The sequence below is a fragment of the Ornithorhynchus anatinus genome, chromosome 5 (genome assembly GCF_004115215.2).
Source record: "Ornithorhynchus anatinus isolate Pmale09 chromosome 5, mOrnAna1.pri.v4, whole genome shotgun sequence".
In the NCBI taxonomy this organism is placed as follows: Eukaryota; Metazoa; Chordata; class Mammalia; order Monotremata; family Ornithorhynchidae; genus Ornithorhynchus; species Ornithorhynchus anatinus.
Window position 1 is genome coordinate 62,149,555 of NC_041732.1, and position 23,208 is coordinate 62,172,762.

The window sequence follows — 23,208 nt, forward strand, 5'->3', positions numbered from 1 at the left end:
AGCCTATCTTCCTTGACAACTCTCTGTATTCCCTGGTCGCACTCTGCCACTTTGCAGAAGGATAGATTTTTCCCATGCCAGGTTTCAGCCGACAGACATCTGGGGAGTGTTTGAACAACCGGAGTTCAGCTACTCCCTTGTTCAGTGATTGTCTGAAGGAGAGAGGTTCAAGGGATTTCAAAATGACTTTTTTCTTGAGAGAGCAGTGCTAAAGCAGTTCCCCTTCAATGATTAAAACACTGTATGGATTAAGCCACAGAAAGGGAAGATTTTTCCTGCTTATTTCTACTTGTATCTTCCCCAGTCGGTCGGTCAATCAGTGCAGTCACTGCAGTCAGAGCACTGTATTAAGTGGTTAGGAGTGTAAAATACAACAATATAGCAGACACATTCCCTGCCTACAATGAGCTTATAGTCTAGAGGTGGGAGATAGGGCTGTGGGATATTGCCCTGTTGACAGGGCTTCCGGCCTCTTCAGGTACAGCGGCGGCCTGGTCCTACCTCCTATTTAGGTATGGATGCCTTATTGTGGCAGGAGAGTTTTTGCATACTCTGATGAAGCTTTGAGCTACGCCATATAGAGCTATCCATAATGGAAAGATCTAAGCCGAAGTGGCAAAGTCGATTCACCTGTGCTGGGCGGCAGCAGTGTGGGAAAACATCAAAGGCAGAAAATCAAGTCTGACGATGGCAGTAAGTTTTTACTGCATGGAAAAAGGCAGTGGAAAATCATTTCCATATCTTTACCCAGAAAACTCTGAAGATTCATTTACCAGAACGACCTTATTACAGAATATGGGATGTTCTGAAGAGGGTGTGTCCATGGAGTTGCTATGGGTCAGAAATGACTGAAGGAGGGTCCTGGCCTTAGCTCCTATTAAGCACTTAGTAGAGTGTTATTCACAGAGTAAGTGGTCAATAAATACAATGGAATTAATTTAGGGCTACAGCAAGTGATGGGATGTTGCTGGCTCACAGTCTTTAGAGAAAAGTGAGGGGATAGAAACCCTCAATGCCCTCCTTCCCTCTGACCCCAGGCTGATAAAGATGGCCATCGAAACAATAATGGTACTTTGATTTTATGAACTGCTTTTATTCCAAGACACTTTCCCGTTACTCATCTCATTTTTGTCCTCCCAACATCCCTGGGAGGTAAAGATAGGTATTATTATCCCTGTTTTATAGATGAGCAAACTGAGGCCTAAGAAGTATGTGGCCTAGTGGAAATACTAATAATGATAATAATGGTATTTGTTAAGTGCTTACTATGTGCCAAGCACTGTTCCCAACACTGGAGTTGATACAAGGTAATCAGGTTGTGCCATGTGGGCCTTAATCCCCATTTTACAGATAAGGTAACTGAGGCACAGAGAAGTTAAGTGACTTGCCCAAGGTCACACAGCAGACAAGTGGTGGAACTCCCAAGCCCATGCTCTTTCCACTAAGGACCTGGGTACTAATCCTGGCTCTGCTAATGACCTGCTGTGGGACCTCAGGTAAGTCACTTAATATCTCTGTGCTTCTATTTCCTCATCTTTAAATTTGGGGATCCAATTCCTCTTCTTCCTGCTACTTAGATTGTGAACCCATGTGGGAAAGGGGCTGTGTCCTACTTGACGATCTTGTATCTACTCCAGTTTTTAGTACAATGCTTGATGCATAGTAAACACTTAAATTCCATTATTTCAATTTAATGTAGAGGAGCAAAATGATTTGCCCAAGGTCACACAGCAGGCCTGGCCCTCCACAACACCCAGTTATGTCCTCTTTCCTCTGCATCTCATAGTAATGAGACATGTAAGAGAATGGGGAGAGAAGGAAAGTGGATTCTGCTCAAGACCCAGCTTAATCCATGAACTGTTGCCCAGAATAATTTCCAAAGCTCTTTGAAATCTAGTCCTCTAGATGGTAAGCTTGTTGTGGGCAGGGAACATGTCTACCAACTCTGTTACACTGCACTCTCCCAAGCAGTGTGGCCTGATGGTTAGAGCATGAGCCTGGAAATCAGAAGGACCTGGATTCCAATTCCCAGCTCTGCCATTTGTCTGCTGCGTGACCTTGGGCAAGTCAATTCACTTCTCTGGTCCTCAGTAAAATGTGGAATAAGAATGTGAGTCCCATGTGGGACAGGACTGCATCCTACCTGATTAGCTTGTATCTACTCCAGCTCTTAGTACAGTGGCTGACACATAGTAAGCACTTATATTCATTCAATAGCATTTATTGAGTGCTTACTAAGTGCAGAGCACTGTACTAAGCACTTGGAATGTACAAATCGGCAACAGATAGAGACAGTCCCTGCCCATTGATGGGCTTAAAGTCTAATCGGGAGAGACAGACAAAAACAACAGCAATAAATAGAATCAAGGAGATGTACATCTCATTAAAACAATAGCAATAAATAGAATCAAGGTGATGTACATCTCATTAACAAAATAAATAGGGTAATAAAAATATATACAATTGAGCGGACGAGCACAGTGCTGAGGGGAGGGGAAGGGAGAGGGGGAGGAGCAGAGGGAAAGGGGGGAAAAGGTGGCTTAGCTGAGGGGAGGTGAAGAGGGGGTAGAGGGGCAGCAGAGAGAGCAGAGGGAAAAGGGGAAGCTCAGTCTGGGAAGGCCTCTTAGAGGAGGTGAGCTCTAAGTAGGGCTTTGAAGAGGGTACATATATACCACAGAAAAAGTGGTCAATACAGTATTCTGCACACAGTAAGCACTCAATAAATACAACTGATTGATTGATTGATTCTTGTACATTCTGGTTGGAAGGAAACTGAATCGGGAATGGGCAAGGTAGCAACGTTCTGAGCCCACAGTCTCTACCTGGGTAAATGACAAACTGCTTCGTACGCATCCAAAAAGCCAACTTCTTGCCCTTTTTCAACTCTCTCCTTAAACATCCCTACTGAAAAATCATATCCCCTCCAGGAAGCCTTCCTTGACTAAGCTGGAAATCATGAGGGCAGGGATCATGTCTACTAACTCTACTGTACTGCAGTCTCCCAAGCGCTTATGTTTACAACATCTCTAGAATCCGCCCTATCTCCTTTTACCAACCTGCTACCATGATAAATTTAAAAGTTTATCATGTCGCGCTTTGGCTACTGCATCAGCCTCCTCCTTGTTCTCCCTGCTTCCTGTCCCTCCCCTCTCTAATAGATCCTTCTGCTGTCCAGATCATTTTTCTAAAATGAACAGTCCACATCTCACCACCCTTCAAAAACCCCTAATAGTTGCCCATCCGCCTCTGCAAACAGAAACTTCTTACTATTAGCTTTAAGGACTCAATCAGCTCTCACTTTCCTATTTTATCTCACTGATCTATTTCAACTCCTGTGATGCCAACCTATTCACTGTACCTCTGTCTCCACTGTCTTACCACTGACCTCCCTCTCCTTTCATATCAGATGGACCACCATTTTCCCAATTTTTAAAGCCATCCTAAAAAAAAAAAAAAACCCCACATCTCCTCCAAGAGACCTTCCCCAACTAAGCCCTCATTTTCCCTTCTCCCTCTCCCTCCTGCACCACCTGTGGGTTTGGATCTGAACGCTTTAAGCACTTGATATAAAACCCAGCTTCAGCCCCATAACACTTGTATACATATTCTTGTACTGCCATTTGCTCTATCTAAATTTCAGTATCTGTCACGCCCTTTACACATTAAGCTCCCTGTGGGAGGGGATTGTTCAACCAATTCCCTTACTGTGTACTCTCTCAAATGTGTGATAGAGTGCTTCACATACAGTAAGCACTCAATTAATTCCATTGATTGAATGATAAGTTTTTGTCCTTCCACCCTATCTCTCCTCTCTACTGCCTCACCCCTGCACTTAATCCCCCTTCTCTGTGCTGAGGTATTTACCTTGCCCCCATAGTACTTGTGTCCATAGCCTTAATCTCCACTGCTTCCCTTACCTGTAATTTACTTTAATGTCTGGTTTTCCCATTAGGTTGTAAGTTTCTTGAGAGCAGGGATCATGTGTACTGACTATTGTACTCTCCCAAATGTTAGTACAGTGCTCTGCACAGAGTGAACACTCAAATACAGTTTAGTTGATGTCAGTGTATCTTCGTTAACCTTGTTCAAGGGCTCTGCAGGCAAAAAGAGTTGTCCCTAAAAACTAAATAAGAATAATAATAATGGTGGTATTTGTTAAGCGCTCACTATGTGCTGTTCTAAGCACTGGGATAGATACAGAGTAATCAGGTTGTCCCATGTGGGGATCACATTTTAATCCCCATTTTACAGATGACGTAGCTGAGGCACAGATAAGTTAAGTGACTTGCCTAAGGTCACACAGCACGTTTTCTGGCCCAGCTCATTCTTTGTTTTTTTGGGGTTTTTTTCCACCTGCTTTGCTTAGCCTGCCAACCCTCAGGGATTTTTTATTAGTATTACTAGTAGTAATAGTATATTTGTTAAGCATATACTATGGTCATTCATTCATTCAATCATATTTATTGAGCACTTACTGTGTGCAGAGCACTGTATTGAAAGCTTGGAAAGTACAATTAAGCAGCAAATAGAGACAATCCCAACCCAACAACGGGCTCACAGTCTAGAAGGGGATGACAGACAACAAAACAAGTAGGCAGGCATCAATACCATCAAAATTGATAAATAAAATCATAGATATATACATATCATTAATAAAATAAAGTAATACATACAATATATACAAATGCTGTGGGGAAGGGAAGGGGGTGGAAGAGAGGGAGGGAGTAGGGGCAATGAGAAGGGGAGGAGGAGCAGAGGGAAAGGGGGGCTCAATCTGGGAAGACCTTCTGGAGGAGGTGAGCCCTCAGTAGGGCTTTGAAGAGGGGAAGAGTTAGTTTGGCAGATGTGAGGAGGGAGGGCATTCCAGGTCAGAGGTAGGACGTGGGCCATGGGTCAACGGTGGGACAGGCGAGAACGAGGCACAGTGAGGAGGTTAGCAGCAGAGGGGCAGAGTGTGCAGGCTGGGCTGTAGATGGAGAGAAGGGAGGTGAGGTAGGAGGGGGCAAGGTGATGGACAGCTTTGTCAAGCACTGTTCTCATTGCTGGGATATAGATACCAATTAATCAGGTTGGAGACAGTCCCTGCCCTTCATTCATTCAATAGTATTTACTGAGTGCTTACTATGTGCAGAACACTGTACTAAGCACTTGGAATGTACAAATCGGTAACAGATAGAGACAGTTCCTGTCCTTTGACGGGCTTACAGTCTAATCGGGGGAGACAGACAGACACATGGGGCTTATAATTTTAGTAGGAGGGAGAACAGGTATTGAATCCTCATTTTACAGATGAAGAAATTGAGGCACAGATCAATTAAGTCACTTGCCCAGGTACCACAGCAGGCAAACAGTGCAGCTAGAATTAGAATTCAGGTCCTCTGACTCTCAGGTCCAGACTTTTTCCACTAGGCAAAGCTGTTTCCCAGGGATCAGGGACATAGTGGAAGCTGAACTGTAAGCTAAATGTGGGGAGGGCACATTTCTTCAACTCTCTTGTATTGTACTCTGCCAAGGGCTTAATACAGTGCTGTGCACCCAGTCAGCATTCAGTAAGTATTAAGGTTAATTGAATCTCATTCACAAGGACCTTCTCGGTAGGAAGACAGGTTTCCTGCCAACTGGGATGATTCTGGTAGTGCTCTATGACATTAGGGATCAGTGAACTGATTGTCCTGTTCCTTTTAGGCCATGGAAAAAACCAATGTGCAGAGAAGCAGTGTGGCCAAATGGACAGAGCAGGGTCCTAAGAATTGGTTAAATGGCCAGGACATGGTGCTAGGAATTGGGAGACCTGGGTTCTAGTTCTAATTCTTCCACTTGACTGCTGTTTGACTTGGGGCAAATCACTACACTTTCATGTGACTCAATTTCCTCATATGTAAAATGGGGATTCACTACCAGTTCTTCCTCCACTTAGAGTGCACATTCCATGTGGGACAGGGACTCTGTCCAACCACACTATCTTGTATCTATCTCTGGGCCTAGTGTTTGGCACATAGTGATTGCTAAAAAAGTGGCTATTTTTATTATTTTAGGTCCCATTTTACTCTAAAGCCTCAATGAGTGCTAGTTGTGATTTTCTCCAGATTAAAATGACAAAATCGTGTAAAGAAAGAGGGTTTCCTCTCTCTTTAAAACATTCACAGATTCCAACATGTCTGTGCAAAGTGTGCGAATTCCTGAATGCTTTTACTTCTGTTTCTTCTTATCTTGCCTAATTTGTTTTGTCAACCTAGAGAAGTATCAGAGAATTACTTTGTCGGAGGATTTAGATTCAGCTGTTCCAAGCCTGTCGGAGCAGTTATTGGTCAGATATACCCTCCCGGCAGCCTAACCAGGTCAGAGTGTTCATTCTTTTTTTGGTTGCATCACTGAAGACAGCAATAAATAACATTTGCCCCTGCATTAAGGGCCTCTTGGGATCAGGTATACCTAAGCTATTTTAAGTACTCAAACAAGGACCTGATTAACTTGTATCTACCCAGGGCTTAAAACAGCATTTGACAAATAGTAAGCACTTAAACACCATAACAATAAGAAGAAGAAGAAGGGCTTGCTTGCTGTCAGCAAACAAGATCAAGGAAGTAGCATGGCCTTGATGGAAAAAATACAGAACTGGGAGTCAGAGGATCTGGGTTCTAACTCCAGCTCCACCACTTGCTTGCTATGTGACCTTGGGCAAATTGCTTAACTTTTGTGCCTCAGTTTCCTCACCTGCAAAATGGGAATTCAATACCCACTCTCCCTCCTGCTTAGACTGGGAGCCCCATGTGGGACAAAGGCTGTGCCTCACATTTACCCTAGGGCTTAGAACAGTGCTTGACACAAAGTAAGCGATTAAATACCATTAAAAAAAACCACCAGAGACTGAAGTGGGTTTGGGGCTGTCCTAGAGGAAATCTCATTTAGTTCTGGGGAGTTGGTAGCTATGGGTCCGCTTGGCTTAGCATGGGAGGTAAGCTACTTTTAACTCCTGCTTTTGCCAGAGTCTGGAGTGGGTTTTCTTTGCCCCGTTACTAATCGGTTTCCTAATCATCAAAAATTATCTGTGGTCACAAGCAACTACTCCACAGCAGATGAGTACCTGAGGTGGAAAGATCTCAGCATCTTGAAAGAAAAATAAATTAATAAGGAAATTTAAAAAAGCAATTCACTGGGAATGTGGGATTCAGTCAAGAAGTACAACAGCCTGGAGTTTCAAATAGCCTTCATGGAAGCATCATGGTGTAGTGGATAGAGTTTGGGCCTGGAGGGGTCAGGTGGTCATAAATTATAATCCCAGCTTTGCCATTTGTCTGCTGTGTGACCTTGGGTAAGTCACTTCACTTCTCTGGGCCTCAGTTCATCTATAAAATAGGGATTAAGATTCTGAGTCTCATGTGGGACAGAGACTGTGTCCAAAACTGATTATCTTGAATCTACCCCAGTGCTAAGTACAGTGCCTGGCACATAGTAAGGGCTTAAATGCCATTATTATTATGGACTGTAACCTGTAGGAGATAAGATCATTAAAAAAGTCAAGATTCCTAAATGTGAAAAATCTAATAGCTACTGGAAATCCTTCCTTTTGAGTTGGTGAGTGAGCATGTGTGTGCCTGTATATGCATTTGCTGAATTGCAATGAAATCCCAACATTTTACCACATCAAGGTCAAGAAATTAAATCAAGCCAGAATTGGTTTGTTCAAGTGTTTACTCCACCATGTGCTCAAAGGTCCCTTCACATGCAGAAAGGGCTAAAGAACCCACATCTGTCCTTTCAGTTAAAAGAGCCTCACAAAAACATCACCTTCAGCTGCATCATCACAGTATATAAAGAGTAGAGACCATCCTTCTGTATTTTGAAGAATACCTCATGTCAAATCCTCAGAATTATGTGGTAAACTAGAATGTACTTGGTTTCCTACATCTACTCCCATAGAAGCATGATACACTTTCAAATTCAGATCTCTTGAGGTGCCATTTGAGACCATTTGTTAGCCTTTTAGTGATCTTGGAATACTACCAAGTAATAACCAGCAACCTTTCCCCAATCCAAAGACTGCAATACAACCCTTCTTCGAGTAGTTGTGAAAGTAATAGTGGTGATGATATTTACTAAATGCTTACTCACTGCAATGCTCTCCTTCTTCCACATGATCATAATAAAAGGAAGCAATATGGTCTAGTCATAGGTTTGGGACTCAGAAGGATCTGTTTTTAATCCCAGCTCCACTGTTTGCTGTGTGACTTTGGACAAATCACTATAAAGGTATCTGTGCCTCAGTTACCTCATCTGTAAAATAGAGATTAAGACCATGTGGAACATGGACAGTGTCCAAACTGATTATCCTGTATCTATCCCAGCACCTAGTACAATGCCTGGAACATAGTATTTAACATATACAACTCTCATTATTCTATTTGTTTTTTGGTTTTAAGTGCTTTCTATGTGCCTAGAACTGTACTAAGCACTGGGGTAGATATGAGATCATCAGGTCCCTCAAGGGACACACAGTTTAAGTAGGAGGGAAAACAGGTATTGAATCCCCATTTTGCAGATGCAGGAACTGAGTCACAGAGAAGTTAAGTGACTTCTTCAAGATACACAGCAGGTTAATGTCAGAGCCAGGATTAAAACCCAGGTTCTCTCTCAGGCTCGGGTTCTTTCAGCCAAACCCTTTTCTCAAGTCATGTCTTTTAGATATATGACTATCATTGGGGTTCTCCTCTTGTCTACAAATACCCCTCAACTTTCTCAAAAAGAGTGGGCCCAGTACTCTAGAAGAATGAAAAGTAGAGTTGTGGGCTTAGTACAGTACTCTGATGCAGTAAGAGCTCAATAAATACTAGTAAATAAATCAATACCACTAACTGATAGACTGATGTTCCTGTTTGAATCCCAGCTCTGCCACCTGTGAGCTGTGTGACGTTGGGCAAGTCACTTGACTTCTCGGTGCCTCAGTTACCTCATCTGTAAAATGGGGATTAAGTCTGTGCACCCCAAGTGGGACAACCTGATGACCCTGTAATAATAATAATAATAATAATGTTGGTATTTGTTAAGCGCTTACTTTGTGCCGAGCACTGTTCTAAGTGCTGGGGTAGACACAGGGTAATCAGGTTGTCCCACGTGGGGCTCACAGTCTTAATCCCCATTTTACAGATGAGGTAACTGAGGCAGAGAGAAGTTAAGTGACTCGCCCACAGTCATACAGCTGACAAGTGGCAGAGCTGGCAGTCGAACTCATGACCTCTGACTCCGAAGCCCAGGCTCTTTCCACTGAGCCACGCCACGCTTGGCTACCCCAGCCACGCTGTATCTACCCCAGAGCTTAGAACAGTGCTCAGCACATAGTAAGCGCTTAACAAATGCCAACGTTATTATTGATGCCTTAAAAAAAAATACAAGTGATTTCTTATTTTAATATAGGCACTATCCTGAAGAAGAAATGCTTAGTGCCTGGTAGACTCATTCTCCCACTGGGAAAATACTAAAACCTTAATGAGAAGCAGAATTTTTGCAAAGCCAAGATGAATAAATCAGTAGTAATGATTGGTACAGAACAGAGTGCTGTACTAAATGCTTAGGAAGGTATAATATAGCACAGTTGGAAGACGTTTCCTTCCCTCAATGAGTTTACAGTTTAAAGGGGGAGAATTAAATCAATACAAATTACAGATACGTACTTATGTATGGTACAAAAAGGTCTAAAGCCTGAAAGGCATAAAGTCTTAAAATGTGAGCTCATGGCAATTAATATTTTGTTTCCCATAGATGAATCTCTTCTCCAGCAGGCTCTGTTAAGAACCATGTTCTTCCAGGCCCACTATTTGGGAGGGCAGTGGGAAGAAGCAGCTGCTGTCACTAATTAAAAAGTGATTTCAAGCTTGTGCCTACTCCCAGCACTCAATTTGGTATATGGCACATAGTAAGCACTTAAATGCCATTAAAAAATGGATTTTTTTGAGCATTTGTGTTCAGAGCACTGTATTAAGCACTTGAGAGAGTACAATATAACAGACTTGGTAGACATGTTCCCCGCCCACAAGGAGCTTACAGCCTAGAGGCACTCACACCCCCAGAGCTAGTTGTTTCTAATTTCCACCCTTCTTTCTCAACCTAAGTCAAGTCCCACTAAAAGACCATGGTTGTCCTGGCAGGTGAGTCAGACAATGGGAAGAACAGCTAATCCAAAGCATTGGGGCCTATGTCTTGTCATGTCTGGAGAAGCAGCGTGGCTCAGTGGAAAGTGCATGGCTTTGGAGTCAGGACTCATGAGTTCGAATCCCAGCTCTGCCACTTGTCAGCTGTATGACTGTGGGCGAGTCACTTAACTTCTCTGTGCCTCAGTTCCCTCATCTGTAAAATGGGGATTAAGACTGTGAGCCCCACGTGGGACAACCTGATTCCCCTGTGTCTACCCCAGCGCTTAGAACAGTGCTCTGCACATAGTAAGTGCTTAACAAATACCAACATTATTATGTCTTATGTCTTTGAGTCGTCTCCTTTCCTTAAGGACACTATGGACACATCTTTGCCAGAAAGCTCCACCTCCATCTGCAATCTTTCTGGTAGTGTATCCATAGAGTTTTCTTGGTAAAAAAAAAAAATCCAGAAAAGCAGAAGTGGTTTACCATTTCCTCCTTCCACTCAGTAAACTCTAGTCTCCGCCCTTGACTCTCTCTCATGTCGCTGCTGCCCAGCACAGGGGAGTTTTGACTAGTCCATTCTTATTTGATCCCAGTGGCAAACATTCCAGACATACAATGGAAGATTGGAGGACTACAGTTTGTTAAATGCTTACTATGGGAGTCCCACATGGGGCTCACAGTTTAAGTATGCACAATTTGCCATTAACGTGATAGATGCCTCTCAGCTAGAAGAGCACTTTTCATGTTATGAGTAGCAATCAAGAATAAGGTTTACTATTCCATGGGTGTATTAACGAGCCTTTGCTTCTGGGGAGAATAGAACTGGAAGCATTGAATGATTCAGAGAACAGATAAAAGTTTCCCCACTCAAGAAACTCATGTTCAGAAACAATTTCTGACAGTCGTATACACAGATAGCTTGTTATTGGCAGGGAATATACCTACTAATTCCATTGTATTGTATTCCAGTGCCCTGCACAGAGTAAGCACTCAAATACCATTAATTGATTAAACAGAGTCTTAGATTAAGTGTTGATTAGTGGTTCTTTTCCTCACTCTGACTTTGTGCTACATTTTTTCCCCCTTTGGAAAAGGGTTATATTAAAGTCTTTCCCTTTCCAAACTCAAGTAGGAAGAGATGGAATTAGCTGATTTTTTTGTTGGATACAGTATCTTTCCTAACATCAACAGATGCCATAAATAGCATTATTTCCCATTTCACTGAGTGTGTCATTTGTTAGGCGCTTACTCTGTGCCAAGCACTGCACCAAGCAATGGGGTAAATACAAGCTAATCAGGCTGGACACAAACCATGTGCCACAAGAGGCTCACAGTCTAAATTCCCATTTTATAGATGGGGTAACCAAGGCACGGAGAAGTTGTGACATGCATAAATTCACGCACTAGAGAAGTTGTAGAGCAGCATTAGAACCCAAGTTGGAGGCCCATACTCTATCCATTATGCCACACTGCTTCTCACATAATAAACGTTCAAGAAGCGGCACGGAGTAGCGGAGAGAGAACGGGCTGGAAATCAGAAGGACCTAGGTTCTAATTCCAGCACCGCCACATGTAGGCTGTGTAACCTTGGGTAAGACACTTCACTTTTCTGTGCCTCAGTTACCACATCCGAAAAATAGGGTTTAAGACTCTGAGTTCTTGTGGGACAGGGACTGCATTCATCCCAATGATCTTGTGTCTATCTCAGCATTTAGTACAGTGCCTGGCACATGGTAAGTGATAAAAAAACAACCCACCAATGTTGTTATTACAATTGACAAATACCATTAAAAAGGAAAAGGAATATAAGACGAAGGACTAAATGAGGCTTTAAGAGTCAGAGGTCCTCTACCTGTCTTTCAGCCCAAGCGGCCCATAGATCTCCACCTAGCAACGACAGCAACAATTGAGCCCAGTGAATTCTTTCAGGCAGGTGGATCCTTCTCAGTTTGGCTTATAATATAGCTGGGTCGCCCGACAACTTCTGCCTGCAGAAACAGGCTGGCAGAGCTCAAACCTGAACCAAGCAGACAAAGTCCCAGTGAGCCTCCAGGACATGGGGAAGAAAGTTCCATGTGCTTACCCCAAAATGTCAACCAGAGTCTCAGTCCCCACCACACAGACAGCATAAGTGGGGCGCTCCACCGACACACGGACAAATCCATGGCGAGACATGTTATTTCCCTTCAGGCTTTAGCTGTGACCTGATGCAGTTGCCTTTATACTACCCAGGTGAGTCAGCAAAGTAGGATTGAAGAACACTGGTCTTTTGCTCCGCCCCATGCCTTCTTAATGGCTCAAGATACCCATATACCTCCTTCTCATTCTCTGCTAGAGGACAAAGAGTTGTCAATCAAGTTATCTCTAGTTGAATAGCACTTCCAACACTGATCATGTATTATATTTACCTTATACCTTATATTATATCTTTACCTTATATTTGAAGATCAATCAGTGGCAGTTATTGAGCATTTATTATGTGCAGAAAGCACTGTATTAAGTGTTTGGGAGAGTACAGTACAACAGAATTAGCAGACCCGTTACCTGTTCATAACGAGCTTATGGTCTAGAGGAAATGCTACTGAAGAGATTTACCCATCATCATGTGTGTGCCTGAAAAGGCAATCAAAACCCATAGTTCTGAACTCATTTCCTCTTTTTCCATTCCCTTCTGCATCGCTCTGTTTTGTTTCATTCAATCGCATTTATTGAGCACATACTGTGTGCAGAGCACTGTACTAAGCACTTGGAATGTACAATTCGGCAACAGATAGAGACAATCCCAGCCCAACAATGGGCTCTCAGTCTAGAAGGGGGAGACAGACAACAAAACAAAACAAGAAGTGAGGTATCAATACCAAAAAGACAAATAGAATCATAGATATATACACATCATTAATAAAATAGAATAATAAATAATATATACAAATATGTTCAAGTGTTGTGGGGAGGAGAAGGGGGAAGAGCAGAGTGAGGAAGCAGGGGGAATGGTGAGAGGAGGAGGGGCAGAGGGAAAGGGAGGGCTCAATCTGGGAAGGCCTCCTGGAGGAGGTGAGCTCTCAATAGGGCTTTGAAGAGGGGAAGAGAGTTAGTTTGGCAGATGTGAGGAGGGAGGTGTTTCCTTTATTCACTCTGTCAGCCCCACAGCATTCATGTACATATCGGTAATATATTTATTTATATCGATGTCTGTGAGCTTGTTATGGACAGGAAATGTGTCTCCTAATTCTGCTGTGTGATACTTTTCCAAACACTTAATACAGTGCTTCTGCACATAGTAAATGCTTAGTAAATATGACTGATTGATTCACTGTGCACACAAAAATTCTGTCCTCTGTTATGTTGTGATGTTTAACGCTTGCACCACCTGGCACTGTTTTCTCTTTTTCTTCCTGGTCTCTCCTTCCTTATGAAGGTTTTGCTCAAAGGGAACCCCTCCCTTCTTGATAAATGACAGTATTTAGAGACCTGTGTAGCATGTGCTTACTGGAAAGAGCCCAGGTAGCCGGAAGACAAAGGGACTTTAGTGATGAGTGCCACCTGGCACTTTCAGCTCTAGGGCCTAGCCTGAGTCACACTCTCCTGGAACAGTCATTGGCATCGGCAGTGTCACTTGAGCTAAGACGGGATCAACAGGGTTCCAAAGAGCAGGGTCCAGAGTATTTAGCCAGACTGACAACCTTTACCTTCCTCAGACAGACATTTTAGAAAGGAATGTCAATCAATCAATCATTCGTATTTATTGAGTAAGCTTTGCAGAGCACTGTACTTCCCCTCTAGACTGTAAGCTTGTTGTGGGCAGGGAATGTGTCTATTATACTGTACTCTCCCAGTGAATTTTCTCCAGGGAACAGGCCCAACAGCCATCATTTTTCATGTGTCTTCGTATAGGTTACGAAGGCGGGGCCTCTATGGTGTCTAAAAAGATGAACGGAATTGAAAAAAAAGTGAAAATACTGTTTGAATCCCCCCTGCTGCTTAATGGCGTTGGCGTCCCTAGACTAATTTTTAATCTAGCAAATGGTCGACTGGTATAAAGTTTTAATCACAGCTGAGAATGCTAGGTTGTGCATGGTGGAGTTAAAACAAAACAAAAAAAGGTGGTTTGTCAATCATGCAAGTAACAATCAATCAGTGGCATTTATTGAGCACTTACTGTGAATACAATACTGTACTAAGTGGTTGGAAGACCAAGATTTACTGAGCACCTACTGTTCTGTATCTACTAGAGAAGTCTATCCTAAAGTGCTTGGGAGAGTAAGGTAGAGTTAATCTAAATGATTCCTGTTCTCCAAGAATTTACAGACTGGAGGGTGAGACTGCATGGAAATAAATTATAGATAAGAGGAAGAAGGAAAAGTAGAGATGCCGAAGATATGCAAAATGTAATATTGCAACATAAGCAATATGAAACAAACAAGATAAGAAATACGATTCCCAAATCAGTATGTACAGAAGCATTTCAGGCTGTTGAGAATGCATGGGAAGTTGATGCAGAAGTGCTCGATGGTAGTTGGAGGAACTATCCTGGCAGGGAGAAAAATTAATCAAGGAAGCACTTGGGAAAGAGATGTGATTTCAGAAAGGCTTTGAAAATGGGGAAAGCTGTGGTCTGAGGATTTGGGGTGGGAACAAATTCCAAGGAGGAGGAATGTCTTGATCATTAGTGTGATGGGATGTAGTGAGAGAAGAGAATGGATTCATAGTCGGGAGAGAGTTAATTAATACCTGCAAGCCAATGGTTAGGCTTTTCGGTTTGATGCAACTGATGGTTTCTGAGGGGAGGGGAGAATGATATTTTAGAAAAATGATGTGGGCACCCAGTGAAAGTATGGACCAAGGAAGGTAGTGGGTGGAGACAGGAAAACCCCTAAGGAGCCAAATGCAGCCTAATGGGAAATGCCTGGACCAAGTTGGTGGCTATTTGGAAGGTGACGAAGGCATAGATTCTGAAAATGCAGGGGAAAAGCTGGTAGCATTTAGTGACAGACTAAATTTGGGGGCTGAAAAAGAGAGGCAGAGCTCAAGGATAATGCCAAGACTGTGGGCTTTAGAGAAGGGGAGGATGGTGATGTTGCCAAATGTTCTTGAACCTCTTCCTCATGCAGCCTCCAGATTCACCCAAGTTAGCCCAGGTCTGCAATGTATTTATTTATTATTTACTTATTCATATTAATGATTGCCCCCCTGTAGACTGCAAGCTCACTGTGGGCAGGGAAATTGTATATTTTTGTATTGCTTAGTACAGTGTTTTGCACACAGTAAGTGCTCAATAAATACAGTTGAGTGAATGAATGAATGAATGAAGTTAACAAGTGATGTCTGGGAGACATGATGCCTGCTTTAATCTGGTCCCCTCTCTATCTATCTGCCTGCATCCTGGGACCTGGACGGGTCCTGAGGCTGCTCTGGCCGCCAGCCAGGCATCAATCAGTTTGTCATTCAGTCAATTGTAATTATTGAATGCTTACTATGTGCAGAGCATTGTACTAAGGACTTGGGAGAGTACAATATAACAGACACATTCCCTGCACACAATGAGCTTATAGTCTTTAGGGGGAGGCACACACTAATATAAATAAATGTAATTACCATTCTGTACATAAGTGTTGTGGGGATGGGAGGAGGGGGTGAATAAAGGGAGCAAGTAAGGGCAACAGAGAAGGGAGTGGGAGAAGAGCAAAGGAGGAATTAGACAGAGAAGGCCTCTTGGAGGAGATGTCCCTTCAATAAAGCTTTCAAGGTGGGGAGAGTAACTGTTTGTCAGATATGAGGGGAGAGGGCATTCCAGACCAGAGGCAGGACATGAATGAGAGGTCGGCGGTGAGATAGATGAGATCGAGGTAGACTGAGGAGGTTAGCATTAGATAAGGGAAGAGTACAGACTAGGTTGTAGAAGGAGAGAAGAGAGGTGAGGTAGGAGGGGACAAGGTGATCGAGTGCTTTAAAGCTGGTAGCAAGGAGTTTCTGTTTGATGTGAAGGTGGATGGGCAACCACTAGAGCTTCTTGAGGAGTCGGGAAACATGGCCTGAACATTTCTGTAGAAAAGTGATCCAGGCAGCAGAGAGAAGTATGGACTACAGTGGGGACAGACAGGAGGCAGGGAGATGAGTGAGGAGGCTGATATAGTAATCAAGGTAGGATAGGATAAATGCTTGCACTAAATGTGTTAGCAGTTTGAATGGAGAAAGAGGTTATTAATAATAATGATGATGGTACTTGTTAAGCATTTACTATGAGCCAAGCACTGTTCTAAGCACGGGGGAAGATACAAGGTAATCAGGCTGTCCCACTCACAGTCTTAATACCCATTTTACAGATGAGGTGACTGAGGCACAGAGAAGTTAAGTGACTTGCCCAAAGTCACACAGCTGATGAGTGGTGGAGCCGAGATTAGAACCCATGACCTCTGACTCTCAGGCCCGCACTCTAGCCGCTAAGCCACGCTGCTTCTGCTTACTATGTGCACAACACTGTACTAAGCATTTGGGAGAGTTATCACGCAACAATATAATAGACACATTTCCTGCCCACAGCAAGCTTACAAGTTTAGAGGAAGCCAGGACTGGGAGAGTGGCAAGGCCTAAGATGCTCTCCATACTGATGACAGGCTCCTGAGTTGGGACTGTGGTCATGTGGAGAGCAAGGGCTTGAGAGAAAGGCCAGTGGGCCAGGATCACATGTACAGTGCCCGCTAGAGTCAGCTGGGCACAGATAGCGGCAACTCTTCAAGGAAGAGAAGTCAAGGAGGAGCAGACAAGGAAAACACTTTTTTCTTTATTTTACATTACGAAAGTCGATTAGTTTTGGACCAAACTCTTCCAAGTTCAAAAACGAGTAAACTTTCTCTCTGTATCAGAGCGTGAAAGAATGTGCCACTCCATCAACAGGGGAAGATGTGGCTCTCTCTTCCAGGAGTCCCGAGTCCCTGTCAGTGGCACAGAACCTGGTCAGCAAGGAGTTAACTGCCCACCTTGGGGAAGACCAGCCACCCTATGACACCACCCAGGGCCCCTCTGGGGCCTTAAAGACAAATATCCTTCCCAAATCAACAAACACAGGAGACTGTGGGTGGACAGACTTTCCTACCCATCCAAATGTGGATGGGTAAGGGTCAGGGCATGACACCTGCCAGCAGGAAATGGGTTTTTTCTGCAAAGTTGTGTAACGCACTCAGTGTTGTTTGTTTAGATGTCATGAGCTGATGTGCAACAGGGTTGATGTCACCATTTATTAGCCTTTTTTCAGTAATCACCACTGACTCTGCCTGTTTATTTTTCCTTTGTGTGTGTGAATTGATCGAGCCGGATTAAGCAGAGTTTAGACAAGTGAGTTGTCTGGGAGAAGTGAGCTGAGCTCCAGGGCACATATAATCTGGGTTCTAATGGTCATAAATCTGAAGTGCTGCAACATGTACGAGAAGTAAACCGACACTCATCCCAGTTCTGAGGCTAACTGACTGGGAATACCCAGTCACTCAAGTCAAAAATCAAGAAAATTTAGATTGAGGCAACTCAGATGAACAGGCTTGTCGCTTCTGAGGCAAATGTGGTTGTCTATGGGAATTTTTTATCCGAATGGTACAGGTGTCTTATTGTTGGTTGTCATACTCACCAGATGGTCGCTCAGATTTCCCTTCATTTGCCCATGTAGATTCAGACATTGTTCTACTGCCTGGTTGACCTACCTGTGACTCAGTTCCGCATTGGTAGAATGAATCAGTCTGTTCAAACCTAGTATTTACAAAAAGTGCTTATTCCACGAATGAAGACGATAATACTGAGCACGTACGCTGTGTAAGGAATCATTCTAAGCACATGAGAAAATACAAAACAAGTATTATTCATTCATTCAGTACCATCCAACCAGGATAGACAAAATTACTAAAAAATAGTGGAATCCAAATGAATAATTTGAATAGTCAATTAAATATATATTGACTGCAAGTCATTGTGGACGGGGAATGTGTCTGTTGCATTTTACACACTCAAGCACTTAGTATAAAGCTCTTCACACAGTAAATGCTCAATAAATACCATTGATGACATATAAACAAGTGCTAAGGATGAGTAGAAACATATACATTTTAGAATTATTGGATTGTTATAACTGGGGGGAGGAGAACAGATGGGATTTGGGGAGGGATTGGAAGATGAGGAAGGTTGGTGTCTTGCAGATTTGACAGGGGGAGAGAACTCCACTGGGAAAGCAGAGAGAGCAAGGGGTCAGAGGCAGGTGAGAGGGGAATGAGGAGATTGAAGAATTTAGACTGGGGAATCACAAGTAAGTAGAGCCAATGTGTAGAGTGAAGCCAATTGAGTATAACAAAAGCTTATATAAAGGGAAATATCCCAGTGCAATTTTGTATATACAGACATAGGCTGATCCCTCTAGTTGATTGCACACTAGCTTGGCACATTTTCCTCTTCAAAATGTTAGGTGAAGTTCTGAATGATAAATGGGTGGCTTATGTTGTCTACTAATCAATCACCTCATCATTCAAATTGCTAGGTCTCCCTATCTTCAGAGCAGGGGGTAGTTAATAATAACGATGGCATTTGTTAAGTGCTTCCTATATGCCAAGCACTGTTCTAAGCACTGGGGGAAATACAAGGTAATCAAGTTGTCCCACTTGGGGCTCACAGTCTTAATCCCCATTTTACAAATGAGGTAACTGAGGCACAGAGAAGTTAGGTGACTTGCCCAAAGTCACACAGATGACAAGTGACGGAACTGGGATTAGAACCCACGACCTCTGACTCCCAAGCCGGTGGTCTTTCCACTGAGCCCTGCTGCGGGAGGAGGGACTTTCTGTGAAGCTCCATCGGTGGAAAGGACTTGTGTGTGGGAAGTGAGCTGAGACTGTGAGCACACACAGTTTCCTCCAAAACCAAAGCCTTGGGCCGACCCCTGTGGCAGGCGTAGGGGGACCCCAATCTGGGCTGCCACAGCTGGGGCTCTCCTGTCTGGATTTGAAGAGCTCTCTCTGTTGCTGGGCTGTGTGAGGGAAGGGTAATGCTGAACCAGGAGTAGGGCAGACCCACCTCCCCTCTTGATCAGACCGGGCTCTGGAACATGGAAGGCCTTTTTCCTTCCCTCATAACAGCAAATCAGCACAAAACAATCAATCAATCAATCACATTTACTGAGCACTTACTGAGTGCAAAGCACTGTACTAAGTGTTTGGGAGAGTACAATATAACAACAAACAGACACATTCCTGCCTTCGATGAGCTCACAGACCAAAGCGTCTCTGTCTTGGCTCCTTCGGAGGGTTCAGCTGCTCAAAGTCAATCAGTCAGTCAACCAGTCAGTCAGCCAACTGTACTTTCTGAGCACTTACTATGTAGTAAAGCATTCGGGAGAGTATAATACAACAACAAACAGACACATTCCCTACCCACAATGAGCTTATAGTCTAGAGGGAGAGGCAGACATTAATATAAATAAATGAATAAATAAATAAATGAATGAATAATCTGTTTCCACACTCATCAGCCCAGACCCGGTAAGGCAGGAAAGTACCTGTGGCTCCTCTCCAGAACCTGCACCCTCTGGGCCCAGCCCTGGGAAGGGTAGAGGAGATGAAGCCTCATTTTTGTTTTCTTTTTATGCCAAAAAAATTAAAAACAATAGCTCCCCTGGGGCCAGCAGGAGTCCGAGGTAGAGGTGACTCCAGAACAGGGGAATGCGGCGGCCACTGCCCAACCCATTAGGGCCGTACATGGGGGCGGGCACCAGGCGAGTATCAGACTGTGTCAAATGACCAACGGGGCAAGGTGGTGCCATGTAGGGTCGTACTTCAACCCCTTCTACTAAGGATTGGTAGTTTCGATAGGACACTTAGAAAAATCGGTCAATTAACCAAGCTCCTCTTAGGCAAATCACTCATTCAATCATATTTATTGAGTGCTTACTGTGTGCAGGGCACTGTACTAAGTGTTTGGGAGAGTACAATAAGCAGACACATTCCCTGCCCACAAGGAACTTACAGTCACACCCTCATCACTGTTAAAATCACCTCTCAAACGTCTTGCCCACCTTAGCCCATTGCTTACTTTGTCCATGGGCTTGGGATTCTGTCCCTGAGGACAGTGTGGTGCTGAAGTAATGTCAAAATCTAGTATCTACTACCTGGACCACCAAGCAGTATTCGTGCATCACCTCTGCACTTACATGCGTCCCTTTAAGTACTTGATATTCACCTCACCCTCAGTCCCAGAGCATTTATTGTACATATCCATGATTTCTTTATTTATATTGTCTCCTCTTTTAGACTGTTAGCTCCTTGTGAGCAGTACAGAGCTCTGTATACAATAAGCACTCAATACCATACCATAAATCGATTCACTTGTTTTACAAAAGTGCATAACGAGTCTAGCCAGTGGAGCCTCCCCAGATTCTATTTTGCTCTTTCCTGGGGAACACTGCTGGCCAGTCCCACTTCACTTAGTATAATTTCCTTCTACTCCTGCTGTCTTGGGTTATTTTAGTGTAGACTATCCGAGAAGCAGCGTGGCTTAGCGGAAGGAGCCCGGGCTTGGGAGTCAGAGGACATGGATTCTAATCCCGGCTCTGCCACTTGTCCGCTATGTGATCTTGGGCAAGCCACTTCACTTCTCTGTGTCTCAGTTCCCTTATCTGTAAAATGGGGATAAAGACTGTGAGCCCCACGTGGGACAACCTGATTACCTTGTATCTCCCCCAGCGCTTAGAACAGTGCTCGGCACATAGTAAGCACTTAACAGATATCATCATTATTATCTTTATTGATTATTATTATTCCTGCTATTTCTGAAAAACACACATTTTAAATTTTTCTTAAAACTCTGAGTCTGTTTCCTGTTGACTCAGTGAATCATAAAGTCGTTTACATTCCACGGTGTTTTTCCGAGAACGCAACCAAAGTGTTACACAAGTTTCTACCGAATTATTGACTTAGGAAAGAGTGAAGGACCTGGGATTACTTCACGAGGACAAGAGGTCTGGGGATGATTTAGTGGTTGGGTGTGCTCAGTCGAAAGGTTACGCTCTTTCTCCATAGGCAATTTCAAGTTCGGTGTTGGGGTTGAGAGGAGAGAACCATTTCCTAGGGAGCGTGCTCCCCAAAATAACAGTAAGAGATGGAGGTATTCAGAGATGATACTAAGATAGACTTTCTGGAGCCAATGGTAAATGGACCAAAAGCCCTGCTGGAAAGGCCAGGGGGTAGGGGTGGAGGGGTGAAGAGGGAACTCGTCTACCTATTAACTGACCTGGGCCCTTGCCGAAGCAAACAGATATGCCCAGTGGCGAAGAGGTCAATTTTAAAGTGGCAAGAGATTTATTTGATTCATTTTGTCCAGAGTATGTAACATGCCAGCGCATACATACGGGGAAGCAGCGTGGCTCAGTGGAAAGAGCCTGGGCTTGGGAGTCAGAGGTCATGGGTTCGAATCCAGGCTCTGCCACTTGTCAGCTGTGTGACTGTGGGCAAGTCACTTCACTTCTCTGGGCCTCAGTTACCTCATCTGTAAAATGGGGATTAAGCCTGTGAGCCTCACGTGGGACAACCTGATTACCCTGTATCTACCCCAGCACTTAGAACAGTGCTCTGCACATAGTAAGTGCTTAACAAATACCAACATTATTATACTAAGCCTGTGCAGGAGACAGCATGGGCAGAGAAGGAGTTGACCAATATTGCCCGACCCTTTGGGTGGTGATCAAGTGAACCAAGGGAGAGAAAATATGAGCCCAAGAGCAGGGCAGTGCTCTCTAGCCCCCAGAGGCTCTGGCCCCCAGATTCTCTTGGAAGCAGCTTGTCCTATTGGAAAGAGCACAGGCCTGGGAATCAGAGGAAGTGGATTCTAATCCTGGCTCTGCCACTTGTCTGCTGTGTGCCCTTGGGTGAGTCACTTCACTTCTCTGGGCCTCAGTTCCCTCATCTGTAAAATGGGGATTAAGACTGTGAACCTCTTGCGAGACTGGGACTGTGTCCAACCTGATTATCTTGTATCTACCCCAACACTTGGAACAATGTTTGACATATAGTAAGTGCTTAACAAATACCACCGTTATCATTATTCTTACCTCTTTGCCCCCAGGCTCTCGCTTAAGCTCTTCATCACTTTTTGCCCCAGGATGGTTTTATGCTCTTGCCCCTAGAGTCTGCTTCTGAGCTGGATTTTTCACTCTGGGGTCCTGGATTTTTGGTGTTTGGATCTTTCGGTGGAGAGGAGCGCTCTATTAGGGGAAAAGCATCTGAGGGACCCGCTCAATAAACTCAGTTCTAGTCACATATCAGGTTTCGCCTGCTGTCAGATAACTGCTCAGATGAGAAACTGGAGAAGGAATCATGTGGGATCTTGGTTAGTAACAGATACTGGAGTTCCATCCCCAGGTTTCTTTGGTGAATCATCGAACTCTCGATCCATTTTCTAACAGACCATCTCTATGTGTATGATTCCCAATTCTACATCTCCAGTCCTGACCTCTCTCTTTCCCTGAAATCTCCTCTGTCCCCTGCCTTCAGGACATGTCTACCCGGCTGTCCTGCCGACACCTCAAACTACTTATCTTCCCAACCAAACGCAGTTCTCCCCGTGTCTTTCCCATCACTGTAGACTATACCACTATCCTCTCTATCTCATAAGCCCAAGACCTTGACATTGTCCTCGACTCATCTCTCTCATTCCACCCACAAACTCAATCTGTCACCAAATCCTTTAGGTTTTGCCTTCACAACATTACTAAAATCCACCCTTTCCTCTCCAACCGAACTGCTACTCCGCTGACCCAAGCACTTCTCTTATCCCACTATTGCATCTCCCTCCTCACTGACCTCCCTGCCTCCTGTCTCTCCCCACTCCACTCCATACTTAACTCTGCTACATGGATCATTTTTCTTAAAAGAAACCATTCAGTGCCATTCAGTTCTCCCCATTCCTCAAGAACTTCCAATGGCTGCCCATCCACTTCTGCATTAAACAGAAACTCCTTAACATTGACTTAAAAGCACTCAATCCGGTCACCCCGTGGTACCTCACATGACTGATCATTCATTCATTCATTCATTCGTATTTACTGAGCGCT